The sequence below is a fragment of the Grus americana genome, chromosome 20 (assembly GCF_028858705.1).
Source record: "Grus americana isolate bGruAme1 chromosome 20, bGruAme1.mat, whole genome shotgun sequence".
Lineage (NCBI taxonomy): Eukaryota > Metazoa > Chordata > Aves > Gruiformes > Gruidae > Grus > Grus americana.
In genome coordinates this window covers 1,923,526-1,944,688 of record NC_072871.1, presented here as the reverse complement: position 1 = coordinate 1,944,688, position 21,163 = coordinate 1,923,526, and the positions used below count along the sequence as shown (strand labels likewise).

At 48.8% G+C, this 21,163-nt stretch overlaps 1 protein-coding gene across 5 annotated transcripts in view; it reads right to left on the bottom strand.

The window, feature by feature from the left end:
- LOC129215580 (discoidin domain-containing receptor 2-like) overlaps positions 1–20,349 on the bottom strand; it is a 60,816-nt gene extending 40,467 nt beyond the window's left edge. The window contains exon 1 of one of the 5 annotated variants that reach the window (XM_054848983.1): positions 20,198–20,349. The gene's annotated coding sequence lies outside the window, so the exon portion shown is untranslated. Of the gene's footprint in view, positions 1–3,530; positions 3,677–5,886; positions 5,929–12,116; positions 12,232–20,197 lie in introns of those variants that run through there. The other 4 variants (XM_054848978.1, XM_054848981.1, XM_054848980.1 and 1 more) reach the window with 4 other exon arrangements.
- Between the last annotated feature and the right edge of the window lie 814 nt (positions 20,350–21,163).

Genomic DNA, 21,163 nt, shown 5'->3' with positions numbered 1-21,163 from the left:
CAGGGAAATTAAGTCAAGATCCAGGTATATGATGTCAATGCAGGTTTTTTTGGCAACTGGCACAGGATCTTTATTAAAAACCACAATCTGAAGACTTTTCAGACGTGATCTGCTTTCCATCAGAGCACATGGATCACTGAGCATGTTCTTTCTTTAATTTGACATTGATTTGGTAATGCACCAGCTTCCCCCAATCTCACTCTGGATGAGGTTAGTCTCAACTGCCTCTTATTTACCTGCTCCCACTCCATTTTAAAACATTGCCACAACATTTATGTTTTCCCAAATCTCTGGAACTCTTTGGTCTTCCCAGATTCATTACACAGCAGCAGCCAGGATTCAGAAAGCTGCTTTGCCAATTTGTTTTAAACAAACAGGGTCCAATCTTGCTCAATTTTCAAAGACTTTAAAATGTTATCTTCTGTTGAACACCCTCCCTCGTTACCAGTGCAACGGAAGGTATTTCGATAGCCTCAAAGGAGAGTACATCATCCAGCTTCTCCCCAAACACAGGAAACATTTTACTTCTCAGTATTGTTATCAGCAGTCAGTTGGTTTTTTTAACCTTTCCCAACAACGTAAACACCATTGATTAAATTTATTTTGTTACACAGGTATTAAAATATTTCTCACTGCCCTGAGATATATTTGCTATGCTTCTTCCATCTTCTTTAGCTTTCCTTATTAATTGCCTACCTTCCAAAAATACCTACTTTCCAGTAACAGCTACTTATCTCCAACTGTTTTGTGGGGGTTTTTTTGTTTTTGTTTTTTGCAAATTGCTCCTAGCAGATTCTTTTTAAAAGATAAAACATTATTACTGGGATAGACTCTTTGCAAAACCAGAAGGGAAGCAAAGTCGCGTACAGCAGCACATCTTACCCAGCACCAAGCCGAGAAGCTGCTGGGTTTTTTGCAAGGGTGGAAGCCAAACTCTAAGAGATGGTTCAGTGAAAATCAAACCAGAAACACTATTTCAAAACATCTACTAATTTAGTTGGCAATCTAGTTTCCATCAAACCACTGCAGAAATGCTGATATTACCAAAAGCTTTACGAGTTTTGTAAAATGTCTCTTCATAACACAAAAGTTCAGTGCACCTGTCACTGGGACATGGACCCTGCCCTTAGCTCAAGAAGCACTACTGGCTCTGCTTTAACCTTACCAAAAAATGTTTGTAAGAGTGAAAAGCCATGCCATGCATCTACAAAAAGATACCAAACTGAAGGAAACTTTTCCAATATCAGAAAGAAGCAAAAATTATCATCACTTATGGCATTCCACAGAACAAAGTAACTCCAAATACCAAAATTCAGCAAGTGGAAGATGTCACTGCCCTCCCACCGCACACTGGCCTGATCCAGAGGGGACAAGGCAGTTTGTCTCCTCGGTGAGTATCGCTTCTTCAGAGCCCGAGCAGAGTGTGCATCAGTGCACCCAACTCAAAGCAAAATCTGGGTACACTCGGCTGTTACATTCTGCTTGAGCAAACTTTGTCTACTACACAAAGTGGTTTTAAAGTTTAATTTATGAAGTGCCTGGCAAAGATGGGAGCAGTGAGTGGCAATACTTACGGACCAGCTGAAATTGCTGTGTCAAGCCTGGAGACTCCAGTGAGGATTTCCAGGCAGGTCTAACCATGTTCTGCTGGGTTTCCTATTTCCTAGCACAACTCTACAAGATAAAATTTAACTTCTCATTTACAGAGATGAAATTTCAATTAACTAAGTGTTCCAGCAAAATACCTAGCATAACTATGGACAGTTCAGAGAAGATCTTTGCTTACCACAATGTAAGTCAAGCAATCAAACCAAATATTTTGCTTATAAACAAAGGAAAGAACACTGAAAAAGCTCTAGCAGTATTTCACAGCTATGGAAAGCCAGAATGGCTGATTCGGATTAAATTTTCTCAAGACAGGCCAGAAAACAGGAGCCCCTAGAGAAGTAATAAGATTTAGCAATTACCCAGAAAGCAGGTAGCTGCAGGAAAATCCTGGGATTGTTTGAGGCAAAGAGAAGACAGGAAACAGGAGAGATGAGGGGAAAAAAAAGAAGTATGTGAAATAATGATCCCTAGACCAAAAAAAGGATCCCGTTTACCTCTTTTCCATATTGAAAATGAACTGAAATTAAAAAACAACAAATTAAAACCGAGGAAATGAAATTCCACGGCATACCATGTGCACTAAGTCTCTGGGACATATTGCCACAGAGCAACGTGGGAGTAATTCAATAAAATACTGAAAGTGGATCTACATAATAAGAACATCTGCAATTCTATTAGCAGAGTAAAAGAAGCAGTACACTGGATATAAATTTTCATCCAGCCAGGCATAAGCAAACCAGTAATTAATGTGACTAGACGGTTATCTCCTACACAGGCAGGTTATTCCACATTTGTCTACATTCAAGTTCCTGGGCTTTCATGTGCAATGTGCCAAGCAGCCGCTGCCTGAGATAAGATGGGTGCCTGAGTAGGTGGGCTGTGATCTAATCCAGTTTGGCAAGCTTCAAGTCTGTGTATAAAGATCACATTTCAGTTTTCGGCAGCTTATTGTGCAGCTTCTCAAAAAAAGAAACAACACTACCGACCTTTTTTTTTTTTTAAAGCAGAGATTATCCTCAGTGAGACAAAAAGGGCAGATGAAATTTCAGCCAAACCTATTAAATAAATACCTGCAGAGCAGTGAGTGACCCTGGAATGCTCTGGTGGAAACACACAGCTATTTTGGAAAGTTCTCAGCACCTGAAAAAATGGGTTTACTGGGGAAATAATCAGATTTTATCTGGAAGGGCTGCTACTGGAAAGCCCCATGTTTAACCCTAACGACAAGGACTCTCAGGAGCAGCTTCCTGCATATTCACACTCCTGTTTTAGGCTAAATGCGAGTCCGAGAAAGTTTGACGGTGACAAAAATTGCAGTAGGTGTATCCAGAGGGGACAGGGAGGTCTGCAACTCCTCGGGAGAAAAGGTGAGTGAACGTAGGCGATGCGCAGCCACAAAACTCGCAAGGGCAGGAGCCGCTGGGGCTCGGAGGCCGGGAGCACATCCCCCCCCACTTTCCCACCATCCACAAGCAACTCACTGCCAGCACCAGTTTTAGCATATCTGACTCAGCCCTAGCCCTGAAACATTTCGGCAAGCATGTCTGATCGAGAGCCCAAACACCATGGGCTTCCCAGAGAGCCGCAGCCCCAAAAACCACTTCTGTCCAGGGGAAAGACACTATCCAGCTTCACATTTCTACCCAACAAAAGATCCCGTGGGTCCCAGAGGGCCCCGGGCATGCAACGCTGCGGGAATACCCGTGATCTGTGAACCCTCCCACAGAAAAACGGCGCAAAGAACCACCATCTCCCTGCCAGCCAGGGAGGAAAGCCTTCACCTCCCAGCGCTGCCACCTCTACAAACCCCCCTCCATTTCCAGCAAGTCTCCAAGGCGTTTGTGCTTTAGCCAAGGACAGAAACGCGTGGAGAGGGGAACTGATTGCAAGCTGAGAGCCATGTTACGCTGGAAGGACCCTACCTGCCTTGCCCAGGGCCTGATGAGCACAGGGAACAACTGCCATGTCTCTTTTGAACTCCATAGCTTGAGCCAGGCTGTAGTTTCGACATTCCTTGCAACTTTCCACCAGCACACGATATGTTCAAACTTGAGTAACTCCTCCCTCCTCCCTCCCTCCGCACACACAGACAGGCCCGGGAGATGGCCCTGCCTCTATCATCCCAGTTCCTATAGCAACTCCTGACTGAGCAGATGGAAACAGAGCTGTTTTCTAGGCAAATCTGCCTTCTTGGATTCCTCCGCTCTTCCCTGCTGTTGGCCCCTCCTTGCTCCAGTGCTCTCCCCAGGGGCTGCTCCGCTGGCACTTGGCCCAGACTTTGCCTGGAGGAAGGCCAAGCTTTGAATTCATTTAGTAAAACCACAACATAAAGCAGCTCTCCTGCTCAGGAAGCAGGGCCCGTGTAGTCCCAGGGGCAAGCCAGGCCCCGGCACGGCACCGCAGAGCCAGCTTGCACCTTCTTGTTTAACACAGCTGACTGCGCTCGCAGGAGAAATCCCGGCACCGTGCTCCTTGCATTCAGCCTTTGCCAGCCTGTGGCGTCCATGGGGAAAGGCAAAAAGCAAAGACAGAACTAGTCGTTTATTAAGCAAGGCTGGCCGATGGGACACTTCTCAGATATTTGGACTTTTGCTTCCCAAGTCTTTCCTGGAAGACAGAGCGCCCAGCAGTGGCACTGGGGCTCAACACGTGTTCATCACAACAGCTCACCCCTATTGCTTTCCTCGGGTTGGGGTCCCGCAGCAGTGAAGATCACTGATACAGCTGTCAGACAGCTGTGTGACATCACATTCACTTCCTTTTCACTTAAAAATACAGAAATAGAGGGAAAATACAAAATTCAGTACCAGAATGTGGCACTTGGGGGGAGATAATTACCAAGGGTGACAGTGGGAACCTCACAGACAGGTGACATTGCTGAGGCTCCACGGTGGTAGGACAAGCAGGACCACAGCAGACTGAGCCACAGGAGGCACCAACATGGCCAAGGGGACCAGCAGGCTGCAGGCACCTCGGGGAGACCACCCACACATCGGTAAGGCACAGCCATGGGGCTGCAAAACCGCTCCTCGACCGCACAGCCCTTCCACCTCTGCAGCAGAGCTCGGCCATGGTACAAAAGCTACTGCTGTGGCTGCTGGAGAGCCTTGAGCGTGGCAGCCTGGGGCCATGCTCACCTGGGTGACAGGGCCACTGGGATTTGAGAGGAACATCACCTGCAGTCACTGGTATAAGGCCCCGGTTAGGGGATCAGCAGCAGGAACCACAACAGCAGAGGGAGACTGAAGAGCAGAAGTACTTTGCTACTTGCCCATTGGGAAACGCAGGTGATGGCCTGCCTCCCACAAGAAGCCTGCTGGACAAGGGAAGGGCTGTGATGCCCCGTTTGGACACCCCAGCAGGGGTAGTGTCCTCCTGGGGCCAGCAGTGCAGGGCTGTGACAGCAGTGCCAGGGTGGGAAGTGGATGATGTCCAGAAGTGACACTCATGGGGACTCCACAGCAGGAAGCTGAGAAGCGGAGACGGCAGCAATTCAGGTATTTGAAAGAAAAAAAAGGAAGCAGACATGAACCACACTGTGCCCACAGTAAGCCCCAACTGGAAAATACAGCTGTGAGCTATAAGACATGAACACATGTACAGTCAGATGCCACCTTGCTTCCATCTTCCTCCCTGCCTCCTTACCCCATCTCAGCCACACAATCTTCTTCTGTACCAACAACAGAAAACTATTTACTTCCCCCCCCGCTTTGGGTAATTTTTCCATGTTCGAGTGTGTTAATCAGCTCAGAGCGATGGGACAATCCCTGAGGCTCATACAGGGTTTGGGACAGAAACACGAGTAGGGTGGAGGTGGAAAGACATGACTACTCTCCCTGCTTGTGAAGCCCTACTCCAAGAGGGTGTCACTGATTCAGATAACACACTCACAAGGCCCTCTCCTGCCAAAATAAGGATGCCTGCCCTCTCAATATAACGATGCATGGGGACCAAGCTGGATCACAGGCCTCCGGAGTAAACTGGGATCAAAGGATTCCCTTTGGAGGACACAGGGCAGTTTGTGGTGGCAGAAGGGACCTCTGGACATACGAGAACAGGGAGCCCAGGAGGGACATCGATAAAAGCATCAAAGCAGGTAGATGCATGTCACAGAAGCGACATCAAGGCTCTAGAGAAAGCTCCCCATTCCCCCACAGCATCGGGAAGAGCAATGGCCCAACTTGCAAATGGCTTTGAGGAGTTCCTTTCCCTGGGGAAGGACGGTGCGGTGGAGGCACAAAGCACTGCTAGAAAACTGCTGATCCTGCAGTTACTCACTGTTGCCTTCAGCACAGAAATAGGCTCTCTGCTGGACGCCCTCTGAAATGTAACTCGATCCCACGGTATACATTCACTAATCAATCTAGGCATAAAGCAAAGCAGAAAACAGTCCTTTTTTTCACTGGAACGAGCCCAAATATGCACAATAACAGATCCCACTCAGAGCTATTACAAACTGAAGTACTTCAGAGAGCTTTGCATCTCACATCGCAGAGGGAGCATACTTCTGCAATAGCATCATCAGTGCTCAAATTGTATATTTGAGAGATTTCCTAATGACCTCATAGCAGCACATGTGACCAGTAAGTCATCTTCTCAAAGGACTAGAAATAACATCAACAGACCCTGTTTTGGTTCTCCACAGAACAGCTTTCTGCAGCACGAGCAGGTTTCCAAACGGCGAGGGAGCAGAACCAGCTCGGGCCAGGGCTGGCATTTTTATAATTCCTCCAACAGATTGTGTTTGGCTTCAGAAAAGATCAGATCAATTAATAAATGAAGAGCCATTAGCAGATACTAAATTCCATATACAAATTTAGAAATGAAAGCTTGTTTATCCCAGTGCAGGATAATTTGGCTGGTTTTAAGGCATCTATATAGTATCCTGAATTCCAGAAATATTTCAGAAGCATTGTAAGAGGAGATAAGAGGTGGTCGCACAAAACAGAAAAAAAAAGCTGTGGAAGTGTAGTTAATTGTTTACAAACCAGACATGTTTCAAGGGGCTTAAAACCAGCTTTTTCTTTCAGTGCTTAAAAATAGCCTCTATACTTGGGTGAAGCTAAGCAGTAAAGCAGAAATTTGAAATTTGTGGGTGATGAACTGGTGAACAGTTCACACCGAAATCCCGAAGTTGCCTTTTGCTGTACCAGAGCCACTATGTGATCAGGTGGCACTGGGAGAAATAAATGAAAACACACCGATGAGCATGTTGAAGGCAACTGAACAAACAGCTAAAGACAGACTGATGGCCTTGAACTTCTGAGCAGATCCCTCCTCTGTACCGAGCACAAGGTTCTTGCAGAGGAAAAGCTACATCATCGCATTGTAGAAATGGATGTCAAGAGACACACACAGATCTGTGTCTTGTGGCCAGAGAGCTGCCCCAGTTACCAACGGTGAGATGGGAATACACGTCTAAATGAGAATAAGGAAAAAACTAATTAGAATAGCAGCTAAAAGTTTTTTCTGCCAGGCCTCTCCTGCAGCAGCACTACAGGTCACCCCAGCGATACCACCAGGCCACCCATCCCTCTACAGTGGCTCTGCCCCATGGTCCTTATTCTCCTTGCCTTCTAGATGCCTGCCTAGCCCAGCTATGGCAGGACCTCTTCACACCTTTACCAGAGAAGGCCACAGCTGGTCTCGATGACCCCAGTAAGCACCAATGCCTCATGTCAGACAGGACCAGGAAATCACCTAAGCAGTCTCCGGCTAAGCAAGGACAAAGGAGTTGAAGAGCCCAGTCCCACTAAGGAGGCTGGACTTGTACACATTCAAGCTTTCATTCTTTCAGTGATAGGCTGTGAAAACCAGGTCCCACCTTCACCTTTCTAGGAACTTTTGATGCAATGCAGAAGCCTGCTGTAAGAGTGCTTTGTTTACACCGTACAGCCGTCTTCTGTCCTCACCCGTAGCAAGAGAACACGTTCACTCCCACCCTACCCCAGCTCAAACATCTGCTCAGCCTAGCTCTGCTAGTACCATCCTTCCACTGCAAAGAAAGCCACCCCACACCTGGGAAAAGAGGGAAGCAGGACAGAGCTCAGCGCAGTGGGGAAGGCAAGTTTGGGAAGTGTGTGTGACATCCTCCGAGAAATATCGACAAACCACCCTTACAGACAAGGTGCTGACCAGAGCTGCACTGAGAGAGGAAGGCTCAGAGATGACCAAATAGCACATGTGGTGACATACACAGACACCTGATATGGGACAGACCCTCCCCAAGCAGTGTAAGAGACAACAGGGGGTTTGGGGCACAGGAGAAGTGCTCGTCCTCCACCACACACCTCCCACCCCATGCCAAGGAAGCCCTTCCTGCTCTGAAGAGAAATGACGAGAGTCCTCAAGAGGACAAGTACCACAGCAATACAGTGTCTCCTTTGCCCCTCAGTGACTTCCTAAATCACTAAAACAAGCACAACCTCTGGCCCAGCCATGGGATAAATACATCCTCATGCCCTCAACAGACAAAGTTCTGCAGCTGAGCCAAGCTGCTCGTTTCTGGGTGCACAGGCAGCTGCTCAGTGAAGCCCCGTCCCACTGGGACACCGGAGCAGAGGAGGCCTCAGCACTACTTTGCCACAACTCACTCTCCCAGGGATGAGAATGGCTGGGAAGGTTGCAACAGAGGAACAATGACTCCTCCCCAGCCCCTAAAATCTCACTCGGAGCTTTAGTACTACCAGGAAAGATCCAAACAGCAGCAGCCTCCCATTTGTCCTGTCTTTTAAACAACACGGTCCCCAGGTGCTACATCGTGGACTACCTCAAAGATGGGGATGAGAGCAGAAGGAAGGATAGTAGTACTCACACCCCCAGGTCAGAACAAGTGGACCGAGATCAATTTAGCTTTAGTTGTTGTAATGACAAAGCCCCAGCAAACGCGTCATCTAGATGAGGAGTAAACTCCTGGCACAGAGCACTTCTCAGCAAGGACACACTTGTAAACACTCTCCCTGGCCATCTTTGCTGATGCAACTGTGAGAAAGGGGCAGAGAAAACCATTGTCTGCAAACAGACATCCCTCCCTATCCCTGGACACTGGGACCAGCCCAAGCAGGACATCTCCAACCTCTCTGCCTTACTCTCATCTGCACGATGAGCCAATTACCCTCTGGTGTTCTACAACAGTGAGCGCTGCAGATGAGAATTGCTGTCACTCCAAGGGTGGGCTCAACTCCCATGGGCTAGTGAGCCTCTGCTCTGGGCTTCCGACACTAGTCCCTGGACGCAGCTGATACATTCAGCAGGCACAAGGCCTCTTTCAAAGCTGACCTTTCTTCTTGAATCACTAGATAATACCAAAAGTTCTGAGCATTGTCCTTCACGTGTTCCTCCCCCAGCACTGCATCAGGCCAGCTCTTTCTGCCCTCCATCCCTGAAATGAGTTTGGAGTAAGGAAGGTGGCGTAAGGAGAGCTCTGACAAGCAGAGCTGCACAGGTCCCAGGACTGCTAGGGACAAAGCCCTGCTGTCTCACCTACAATGATACTTCCCCAAGACTGTTCCTCTCTCCCAGAAGTTGGCCAGGTGAATCTGTGTTGCCATATTTCACCTCAAAAACTACAAGCTGTAGGGACCTGAGAAGACCAATGTCTGAGTATTAATTCCAAATCCAACTCAGAGAAAAACTAATTAGCTTCCTTCACTGGAGATTTTATTCCAGAGTCATGGAGAATATGAGCAGAAAGCCAAAGCAAACCATAAGCACTGACTATATGCTTCAGCAAGGGGGAACAGCACGTGGGAAGGGAGAGATTTGGCACCAGCCATTTGCTCTTCCCAGCAGGCGACACTGAACCAACTGAACCACCAAACGGGCAGAGCTCAGCTTGTGGCAGCGATGCTGTTACAGCTCCTCTACCAGCAACGCATAAAGACAGACCCCTGCAAAAATAAGTGGTGCATGGAAGAACTGGTGAGCAAGCAAGAGCTGTCAGTACAGCTGCTGCTCCAGGACCCTCTGGCCATACAACCCCAAACCTGCCCTCTGCACTTTCGTCCAAAGCTACCACGCAGAGAGCAGCTGACAACAGTAGTTGCCACATTTCTGTGATTCCTCAGCAAGGACTATCATCCTCAAATAACCAGGAGTGCAGAAGCCCACACTCCCAGCCCTTTTTTCCTGGCTCTGGTATGGAGACAAAAGGCAGGAGCGTGCTCTTGGGTGTGCAGTTCAGACGGGCAGGATACCAAAGGGCCCCTCTGCATGGCATGAGTGAGAATTCATAACCCACTCAAGGACACTGCTGCTCCCTCCACACCACCAGACTCATCGACACAGCGGCTGGTTTGCACTCTACAACAGGAATCTCCAGAGCAAAAGGCAGTGCCAAGCAAGATCACAACCAGCCCACAGGAGCTCTCATTTTCAGTGCCAGTGAAGCACGCACATCCTTTCTGAATCTCCCCATTACATGATGGGATGCAGAGTCCAGGGATGCAGCCAGATTTGAGTCCAGCAACAAGGCCTTGGCTAGGAAAGCTTCCACCTCCTCAGCAGCTCCTTGCACCTCAGCCATTTCCCTTCCAAGCAAGGCCTCCTGGCCTAAGTAAGCATAAGGGTGTTGCAATCTGCAGTTTTGTCTGAAGAAATCCAGCCCAGCCCAGACGCAGCAGCAGGCCTCTGCTCGGGCCTGACTACGTGCCATTCATGGACACCCACTGCGTCCAGAAGCTTGTGGCATTTCTGAAGGCATGTTTACTTCCCAGATGTAGAGAGCTGTTCTGCTCCCATTAATACTCAGGACCACGATGGGCAACTTAGATGTGTAGTCCAACAGGCACACTCATCTCATGACCCGGTATTTTTTCTGAAATCAATGCAGCAGACTCTGCGGTAAACCCTCTCCTCCCATTGCGAGGGGCTGAGGAGGGTAAAATAAAAGGCGACTGCATGCCTTGTGTATGTGTGGCCTCAGCCTGGGCACGCAGCTGGCTGGCACCCAATCCCACACTCGGCCTTGGGGCGAGGGATGCTCGCAGTCCTCATCCTGCACCTCCTGATGAGCCTCACTCGTATCTGGGCAAACGCCACGGCTAATACTGAGCGGAAAACACCCATGTGCTCATTCCAACAACAGGACACGTCCTACAAGTGCTGCTATACCCCGTGCAAACATGAGAACACCATTTAACAGGATCCCTGCCTTTTCCTGCAGAAACAGCACTAGGGTTTGCTCATATTTCCTATACTAGCACAGAAAAGACAGAAGAATTCAGATACATTACACATTACATTATTAGCCCTACCGGGACATTTCCTAACAGTTCACTTAAATGTTTTTAAACCTGCAGGATGAGGTAATTCGAACCTAAATGCATAACCCACACTGTAAGGTGGTTCACTAGGTACAGCTCTCAAGCAAAAACAAACAAAAGCTGATCCGGCATGGTACACTGCTCCATCCTTGGATGTTTTCAAGACTTGGCCAGACAAAGCCATGGCTGAGTTGATCACATACTGGAGACAGTCCCACTTCAAGCAGGAGGTCAGGCTGAAGACCTCCAGATGTCCTTTCCAACCAGTATTTCCATCACTCTGTGATAGCAAATGAGAACAGGCAGAATAATTATTGCCAACAGTTTTATGAAAGACTCATTTTGAGTTTCTCTGAAGAGATCTTTCTAGATGCTATTAAAAGTTTGGTTAACAAAGACATCGGCACTGACATGATCAGGGCTCATTCTGTACTGGCAGAGACACTGGAGTACCAGTATCCGTGCCTTGATGTATTGCACAGGTCTCAAAGGGTCAGTACACTGCGTCAGACTGTCCTTGAACAAATTAACACCCGCCGTAAGAGATTTCTTTTGGGCATTTAACTTCAGCTATGTATTCAAATGCAAAAGCTTGCAATAATTCCAAGAATACAGGTTAAAAGCAAGACAGCCAATAGCTCTCAATACATTAGAAGCAACTAGAAAAATAATTTCCCACTATAAGTCTTCACTCTAGGGAGGTCTCAGAAGCACTGCTGCTATTTGGTGTCCTTCCAGTACTGGGATGAGGCCAAAAAATGCCGTAGCAGAGACTGAACCACATCTAATCACTGGTGGATTCAGTCCTCAGGAAGAAGGCAGCATGTCTACATGAGGTGCTCTGTCTGGAGGGTGATGGGGAAGCAGCCACAGGCACCAAGATGAGAGAGGGTCATTGGCCACCTGAGAAACTGCCATCAGTGCCGATCCTCCCAGCTGTCTGCCCACCGTGCTGCCGGGATTGACCCATGGCATCTCCACATGGCACTGGCCAGCAAAGCTCATTTTCCCAGGATAAAGCCACATCCAGGTTGTCCCAAAGCACGAGAGAAAATGTAAGATTGCTGCTGAGTATGTAGATGGATGGCATCAAACCAACGGAAAGACATTTTGGGAAGTTGGGTTATTTGAATAATATCCATCGCAATCCAGACAAATGCAAAACACATGCACTTAAAAACAAAGTCCATGAGATAAATTTACAGCATTGGGACCCTTGTCCAGGGAAACAGCAAGGGAACTTACTGCATGGCTAGCTCTGCTAGCCTGCCGATTTGTTCTCTTCGGCAGCTGAATCATAGCGCACATGGCCAACACCTCATCCCAAACAATAACATGGCGTTGGAGGCTCAGGCTGCACATGTTCTCACAAGCACCCCCAGCTCAGCTCCACTATAAAAGCAGAAATGAAAGATAAACATTCCTGGAAGATCACATTACCCAGCATGAAGATGTGACAGCTTGTCAGGAACAGCAGAAACAGCCCTGAGCTTAGTGAAAAGCACTCATTATAGGCTGACATTTTCATATTAGAGAAAACTAGTACCCCAGCTATTTCTGCTACAGGTTGGGGGGGGAGGGAGGTGGTGGTGCTTTTTGTGGGTTTTTTTGTTGTTGTTGTGTTTTTTCATTTTATTTTTACTTTTTGACAGGCAGAAACAAATGAACATAAGTGAAATAACACAGCACTAATACAGACAGACAACAAAACCTGATGCTTGACTAGTTTAGCTCCCCATAAGAAGGCAACACAAATAACTGATACCACTACCAAATCATACATGCAACAAAACCATGCCCAGATTCTCATCCTTCAAGGAAAAAGAGCTGCAAACACGGTCTGCACTGCAGGCCCTGTCTCTGTATTTGCTCGTTCTTCAGCAGCTCTTCGTTGTTGATGGGTGGGACTTTTTTTACACCTTAAATACTATTCCCAGAGAAACCAAACTAACTTCTCATTTTCACTGCATATATTCATCTGGTTGGAAGAAAATACCCCACCCTATTCTCCTGGCCTCCAAATTGCAGCTGGCAGACTCAGGACGTACGACAGTCCTGGGGAAGAAACACAACTGTTTACTTCGTCCGTCTGTCTGTCTCTCCTCTTGTCCTCTCACCCTCTCCATCTCCCACGGCACATATGAGCTGATCATCTTCCGACCATCTCTTGACAGGAGCAGACTTGTTTCAGGTTCATCAGGCACCAGAGCTCTGCACTGCAGAGTTTTGCAGACAGTTTGGGCACAATATCCAAGCATCAAGAAAGGAAAGTCAAATCAGGTCAGGAGAGCATCATCCATGCCGGGAGCCCTTCCAAGCAAACACCCAGAGAGCGGCTGTGTTAGGAGCAGACAGGCCCCAAATCCAAATTTTGGAACAACTCCACCCAGTTTAATTCCTTGCTCATGCATTCTGCAAGCATTAGTTCTGAGTGGGCTGGTGTTTTAACAGCTCCATACTTGAAGCTTCATGTACAAAACAAGATTTAGGCAACACTCTGCAGGGTACAGATCATCACCTCCCATGTGTACGCACAGCTCGACCCAGCCAGCAGCCCCGGGGCGACCATCAGCCAGTCTCCAGGTGGACAGCCAGCCTGTGAACAGAGCCAGCAGGATCCCATCCAGGAGCAGCATGAAGAATAAAACGGTTGAGCTGCTACGAAAAATATACAACCTCACCGCAATCCGTCAGAGCAACAAGTGTTTTACCAGTCCTTTTCATTAAAAGAAGGATCCTGGGATTATTAGCCAGTGAGTAAGGGCATGGAATCAAACCAACCTATGTTCACAACTATTTTATCTTGGGAATAAAATAATACGATACAGAAAGTAGATATTTTAACTTGCATTGTACTGCACACTCACAAGGACGCCAAAGTTTGAGGAACCCGCATATAGGTGCTGTCCACTTGTATGCTTGACTCTCCACCTCCATAAAATGCCTGTGTGAAGTTATGCATTGGAAAGAGCTTCTGATAAGCATGTCTGCTCCATGGGAGTTTAAGTGACAGGAAAAAAAAAAATACCACCAAGTCTGGGTTCAGCTGTAAGATTTACTTTCAACTATTTGTTTCAGAAAGCAAGCTCACAGGAACATCCCGCAGAATCCACTCCAGGCAGAAGAACATTGAGGTGGAGCGGTAGGAGGTTTTAACGCATCTCGCTTTATACATTCCTGTCTTCAAGTTGCATAAAATGTTGGCAGAGCAGACTGCAGGTTTGGGATTTTAAATTTTCCCCACCCAGTCTGACTCAATTTTTTTTTTTTAAAAGAGAGATTGGGAACAAGTGGCTCCTATTTCTATATTATTAGTAAAAATCCCCCTCCCCCCAAAAAAATATCTATTTTTGCATAATGAATGCCTTCTCAATTTGGAAGAAGTAATAATTTTAGGCAGAAAGAGGCCCTGGCATCAGGAAGGTGCCCTTCTACCTTGCCTGTGAGAACGAGTTGTACTTTAAAGCTATCGGCAACAAAACCTTTTAGCTTGTTCCCCTACATTGGGAACACCACCCAATGTCACCTCAGAACAGCTTTGCTTAATTTTCAACATTCTTAAACAATAGCTGTGATTATTTTGGAAGAAGAGGCCTTTCATTAAGGACACCTTAACCCAGTTGCCATTGAGAGAAATGGAGAACAGCATCCCTTTTGAGAGGGACCAGACTGGTGGGATCCTCCGCAGCAGAACATTAGCATCAAGTCTTTCCTGCTCAGAATGTTCTCATGCATTAACAGCAGAAATATCATCATTCTACATAAATTCCTTTGCTGAAGCCAGCAGAAAAATGTCTGTGGAATTAAGGCAGATGAGAGCCTTCCCTCGCCTGGGCTTATCCCAACACCACACACACTAAAGAGAGAAACAGAGCTAAAGAAAGATGAAATACTTCCTTGCTATCTTGTGTTGCTGTCCAAGCAACAGGACCCAGCACTTGAGAGCATCCCTTGGTATTCTTTATATTCAGAAAGCTCTCGCTGGAGCACAAAGCCGCCCTGAGAATGGATGCTTTCGCAGTCTCCAGTGTTTTGTATGTGCCATGAGGACACTGGGCATGTGACTTGTGTGTTAAAACTTTCTGGCTCACCAGTCTAAGTTCAGATTTTTTTCCCTGCAAAACACACTGCATGATCTCATCTGCAAGCAATCAGCCTGAGAAATCAGCTTGTTAAAGGAAGCTTCTAGGAAAGGAGAGATGTCTCTGGAGAATTTGGGGGCCTATATAATTTTAACCAGTTTGTTAAACCCCAGCTGCTCTTCTCCCCATTGGGGTCGCACAACCAAGAAATCATTTCTCCTCCCACACAACTCCAGACAGCACGACACTTTGCCAACACCTAACTAGAGCATCACATTCTCCACAGCCTGAAAGCACTCACATTTTCATGCAAACTCATTTTAAGCAGGCGTTGGAAGAGTGCAAGAACAAACTCAAGAGCTGCAAGTTGAGTAGCAGCCGGAAAAGCAATCCATTCAACATGCAATGGTGGTGACCTGAATGCATAAGACAGAGTTTCTTAATTTCTGGATATGTATTTCAGCATCTCCCCGCAATCATTACTTGGGCCCTGGACAAGTACCCAAAGAGAGGAATAACAAGTACAGTGGGAGCTCTGAAGAGGAGTAAGGGAACAAACAATAAGCTCCCTGGAAAGCCAGCTTTACACTCAGATTGCTTAAAGTAACATAACCAAATTTTACCTAAGTTTCTGGTGATGCTGCAGAAGCATCTGGAAGCCCTACACTCCTCCCCGTGCTACATCCCCACCAGGAAACATCCCTCCCTTCCCGGTGAAAGCCTCGGGAAAGTATGCACACTGCAAAGAGTGTAGGAAATGAAGTGCAGCGTTTGATTCCCAGATTAAACTATCAGTTCGTCTTTGCAGGGCCAGCCACACCTTGTTCCTTTAGGAGCACTGCCATGAGTAGAACAAGCAGCGCAACTCTTGTGCCCACCAACTCAGTCACATTTGCATCCTCTAAGCTTTCAGAAGAAGGACCGCCATTCTTGCACCCCAGAGGGGAGGCAGGGCAGATCAAATCACGATCCTGCCTTTCTTCACTTTCTTCCATGAAAGCCGTCACACCCTGCATTAGCCGCTCTCAACAGCATCTCCCAGGCAACCCTTTCTTAGCTGCCCCTAGTTGGTCATTCAAGTACTTTGAAAGGCTTTCCTAAAAATTCTTGCATAGAAATCACTGTTCATTGTTCAACACAGCATACAGGAGGGGAAAAAAAAAGGAAAAAAAGCAGCTAGCCTGTCTCTAACAAAAGAGATCAGGAGGACTGAAACCTTGGCTCTTCCCAGCCATGGATTATTCAAAGTGAAGTGAGTATTCACCACTTCCAGCACCTATTTTCAGTTCAACTTGCAAAAGTAACTGTTACGAAACAAACAGAAGGAAGCAAAGATCGGAGTGGAAAGGCAACACATTTATTATCATGAGAGCAGAGGATCAAGTTAACCGCACTGGGTTCTCCCTCAATTTGTCTCTTCACTAAAGCTACTTACTACTTTTTAAAAAGATTACCTACGCCTCAACCCATAGTTCTTGAACCCACTATGAGAATCACCGTGAGGGACTTGGCTCTGTACAAAGCAGGATGACAGTCATGGTAAAACTGTTTTGGTCAACAGTGGCACCTTCTAGCTCCAAACGCAACTCTGAACCTCACAGGAATTTGAAATATTGCCCTAAAAAAGCTTTTTGCTGTCTCTTTAAAAAAAGAAACACATAGCGCTCTGACTGCAAACATTCAGGCTAAACAAAATGCTATGAGAAAAAAGTCTCCTTCAAGCTTTTCACTCCCTAGCCAAGTTCCTAATTTTACTTGATTAAGAGCAGAAAAAGAAAATCAAGGTACAGGACAACTGCCCCCAAATCCCTGGCAAACCACATCTCAGAAAATTCAAAGCTGGGGGGCAATACTGAAGGGCTCAGCTGCTACCTCCTATGGTGCAGTTTCTCAACCAAATCATGAAGGGAAAGAAGAAAAAGGAGACTTTCCGGCTCAAGTTCCAACTCCTTTTTAAAAATCAGTTTATAACCACTAAAATAAACACAGTAAGAACAACTGTGCAGTAACTGGGAACCTGCAAAAACAGCTGCAGTTTAAGAGCAGCTCAGGCAATGTCTGGCCAACACCAGCAGACACTAACGGCCCAAGGGGATGGCAGGACATTGGGGAAGGAAACAGCAAATTTCACCCACGGGCTCATAGAGAATCTGCCTAAAGTTGATCCAACCGGGACGTGTAGGGCAGTAGCAGATATTCTGTCTGTCCTGTCTACCACCATGGTGGGTATTTGCTCCCTGTTACATCTGCCTCTTTCCTGAATTATTCTCTCCTCCCGATGCGCAGGCCTCTCCCGCGCCCCTGACTGCTCCGTGCTGTCTCAGCCCAGCCGAGAGTGTCCCAGTGCACATCGTTTGCCAAAGGGAGAGTTTCAGAGCGCAGCCACACCGTTCCCCAAGTACCCTACCTGGGTGGGCACGCTGCTCTCTGTGCTGGTCTCCCACTCGGCAGGGGCTCTAGGCTATTACTGTTACCCAAAAGCCATCTCATGGGACATCGCCTGTCCCTCCAGGACACAGACCCCCACTGCAGCCAAACTTCCCAGGAAAACAGGCACCTAAAAGGGAAAAGCAGGAAGCATGGAACACACAGAGTATTCCAAGAACATTTCAAGTTCTGAAATCACTCTAGGACATCTTCGGGGAAGAACAGCAACCAGCAACCACATCAGATGGTACAGAACTGCAGCAGCAAGTAGCACCTCCAGAGAAAAATCACCCAGTTCTGCTGTCATTCCACCTTCGGACTGCAGCCAAGATAACTCCCCAGTATTCGGACGCTCAGGAGACTTTTTGCCAGTTTCTCCTCAATGACTACTTAGAACTGGAAGATCCAAATCTCCACAGGGTGTTATCCAAGGAACTATCTCAAGCCTCAAGTAGACAACCACATGCTTTAAATGTCCTATTTTGCTGCAAAGTTGATAGTTTTCAATTATACCCAGTTCTAGTTGTTCTTGGCTCTCCCTCCCTCACCACAGACCTGTGCTCTCCGTGGCCAGACTTGTCACTGTGCATTAAAACCAAATTCAGGAAAGATGCAACAAATAACATCTTCCTGGACAGTGAATTGAATGAGAAAGATGAAAGCTCCTGGGAAAGGCAAGGAGCCAGCTCTGGGGGAGGAGGCAGGTCGCCTGGGCAATTCCCAAGGGAGGAAAAGGCCAGAGAGCCTCAGGGTCTCACAGGGATAGCTCCTGAAAGTTTAAGATGCTGTGATTTTCAAACTGTAGCCTACGACCGTCAAAAGGCCACAGATCACTTGCTAGCAGCAAAATACAGCTCACCTCCCCAACATCTACCCAGGGGACAAGCACACACCTGGGTAAGAGATTTAGGTCTTCTTCAAATACAATTACTTTCCTTAATTATACACCAGAGGCCAGAATCTACAGGCTGAGCAAGCCACAAGCGGCACAGCAGCTAATTCACAAAGAGCCTCTCTTGATTTCAACAGCCCGCATTACCCAGACAATCAGACTAAACGGACATCGGAGCCTTTCTAATTTTATGGTCCGCAGAGAGAAGGCAGGAACGGCTGATGGAAGAGCAGCAAGGCCTCTCTGCCCACACACACCACTACTTCTGGCTCCAAAACTGGAGAACTGCTGCTGCTTTTTTTTTTTAAAGAACTTTTTTTTTTTTTAATGGAGCCAGCTGAAGAGAAATAGAAGAGCTCGGCATTTTAAACTGAAACATTTAAAAATGTTGGTTTATCTTTCAACCTCAAAAGAAGATAAATATAAGTGAAATAAAATCTTACTCCCTCTTAATATTTTTCCTTTTCTGCCTCCAACAAAGCAAAGCACCCTGAGCTCCACTCGATCACTTTTACTTTCCTCTTCCCTTTTAGCTTACAAGATTCCACTAGAGAAGCTGACACAAAATAGTCCCCAGATTCTCATATTTTAGCTTTTCCCAATTCACACACATCCCCCTTCCTCCAATTAAAGAACATTTAGAAGCCAGACTAGCCAAAGTAACAAAAAAAAGCACATCCAGCACAAAAAGGAAAAAAGGGAAAAGCGCCAACAAACAAGAAATTGAAATACTGAATGAAATACTGATTATCAACTAGCAAAGGCCAAAATAAAAGTTTAAAAGCAAAGTTTTCCCACAGAGGTCTGGTTAAGAAAAAAAAATGGAAAACTCTTTCTTTCATAAAGGGAAAAAACACCCAAGCAAGTGAAACCATCAGCCAGCACGAGTGTCTAACTTTCAAGCTTGAGAGGAAAAACCGGATCTCAGGACTCGAGTGTAACTAACACTGTTGTTCCACACCATGGCAGCGGAGTTTACTCCGACCTCGCACAGCCCCAACAGCTGCTGGTACAGTCACAAAGAACCTGCCCAGAAGCTGATCCAGCTGCAGGAAAGAAAAAGAACAACAAAAAGGCCCGGTGCGTTCACAGCTGGCTGCAGTCTCTGCTCTGCATCGGTCCTTGGCCACAGGGACGGCGGTGCCAGCAGCCCAGAGCAGCCGGGCAGGGACAACCCGCACGGCACGGAGAGGGGAAACATCACCTTCTTCAACAACTTCAAAAATTTCAAAGTTCACCCAACATCACCTTGTACCTGCGGAGAGAGCCCAGGCTTGGGCGGGAGCGGTGCTGGAGCCTTGACCATGCAGGCAAAAAGGCCTAACAAAGAGAGTACACCCCGTCAGGGCTGCTGGCAGCGTTAATTAAAAAGCTCTCTCGCTGCCTGTTACTGCCTTAAAACACTGAACTGTCCAGAGCAGCGTCTCAACAAGTTTACGGGCTCTTGCACACACAAGTGAGTAAACCCCAGTGCTGGAACTCGCAGCAATAAGCGCTGCCAAGCCCAAAACAGGGTGCCCCGGTTTTGCGGGGACTCACCAGCCCTGTCCCGCCTGCGCCGAGCGGCCCCTGCCCACCGCGGGCTGCAGGACCCGGCCCGGCCCCGGGGCGAGCGGCGCCTGGGCCCCAGGGACCCCGCGGAGCCCTCCTCGCTCGGGCGCTGGTCCCCAACACCCGCGGGAAGCCGAGACCCCGCGGGGTTCACCGAAAGCCGCCTGGGAGCGGCCCCGAGCTCCTCCCGCACCTGCGCCCGCCCGTGGCGGAACCGCGACGGCCCCGCCGCCCCCAGACCCGCCGCGCCGCCGGCCAGGCCCGCGGGCACCCAGCGGGGCGGGGACACCGCCCCGGGCAGCGCCTCCCCCGGTGGTGGCGGCGGAGGCGACGGCGGGCGAGCGGGGTGGGACCGAGCGAGCCGCCGCGCTTACCTGAGAAAACGAGCGGCGGCGGTGGGCGCGGGCGGGCGCGCTGCATCACGGCCCCCTTCCGGCCGCCGGGCGGGGGCGGGGGCGGCCGCGGCCTCGGCGCTCTTAAAGCGACAGCTCTCCGGGGCGGCGGGGCCGGCGATGGCGGGGTGTGGCGCTCCCGGCCGCGCTGCGGGGAGGTCGCCGCTGCGGGGCCCGCCGGGTGGCGTCGCTATGGCAACGCGGCACGGAGGGCGGGAGCGGCGGCTCGTCCAGCGCTGGGGCCCGACCTGGGCCGGGCGGCCTGTGGCCAGCGCCGTGTTCCTCGTGTGCCTCAGGGTCCCGCCGTGTCCCTCCGTCCCTCGTGCTTCTCAGGGTCCTGCCATGTCCCCTCGTCCCTTGTGTGCCTCGGAGTCCTGCTATGTTCCGCGTGTGCCTTGGGGTCCTGCCGTGTTCCCTTGTCCCTCCTGTGCCTCAGGACCCTGCCGTGTCCCCATGTCCCCTGTGTGCCGCTTTCAGGGCCCCCCCATGTCCCTGCGTGCTCAGGGCTGAGTCATGTTCCAGTGAACCCCTCGGTACCTCCAGGCCGAGCAGTGTCTCCATGTGCCACCCCACCCCACCATGTCCTCATGTACCTCAGGGCCCCGCCATGGCCATGTGCCTCAGGGCTGAGCTGTGTCCTCCCTGTGCCACAGGGCCCCACCATGTTCCCAGATGACCCCACATGCCTCAGGACCGTGTTGTGTCCCCGTGTCCCCTCATATAGCTCAGGGCCGTTCCATGTTCCCAGGTTACCTCATGTACCTCAGGGCCCTGCCATGTCCCCCTGTTCCCCCATGTACTTCAGGCCACCACCATGTTCCTGGGCCACCACTGTGCACCCCATGCATCCCAGTCACTGCCGCCTAGCCCAGGTCCCCGCCACATCCCCTCGGGTCCCATCACCGCCATGGTGCCAACGGGTCCCTCCCTGCCACCCCCAGCACCTGT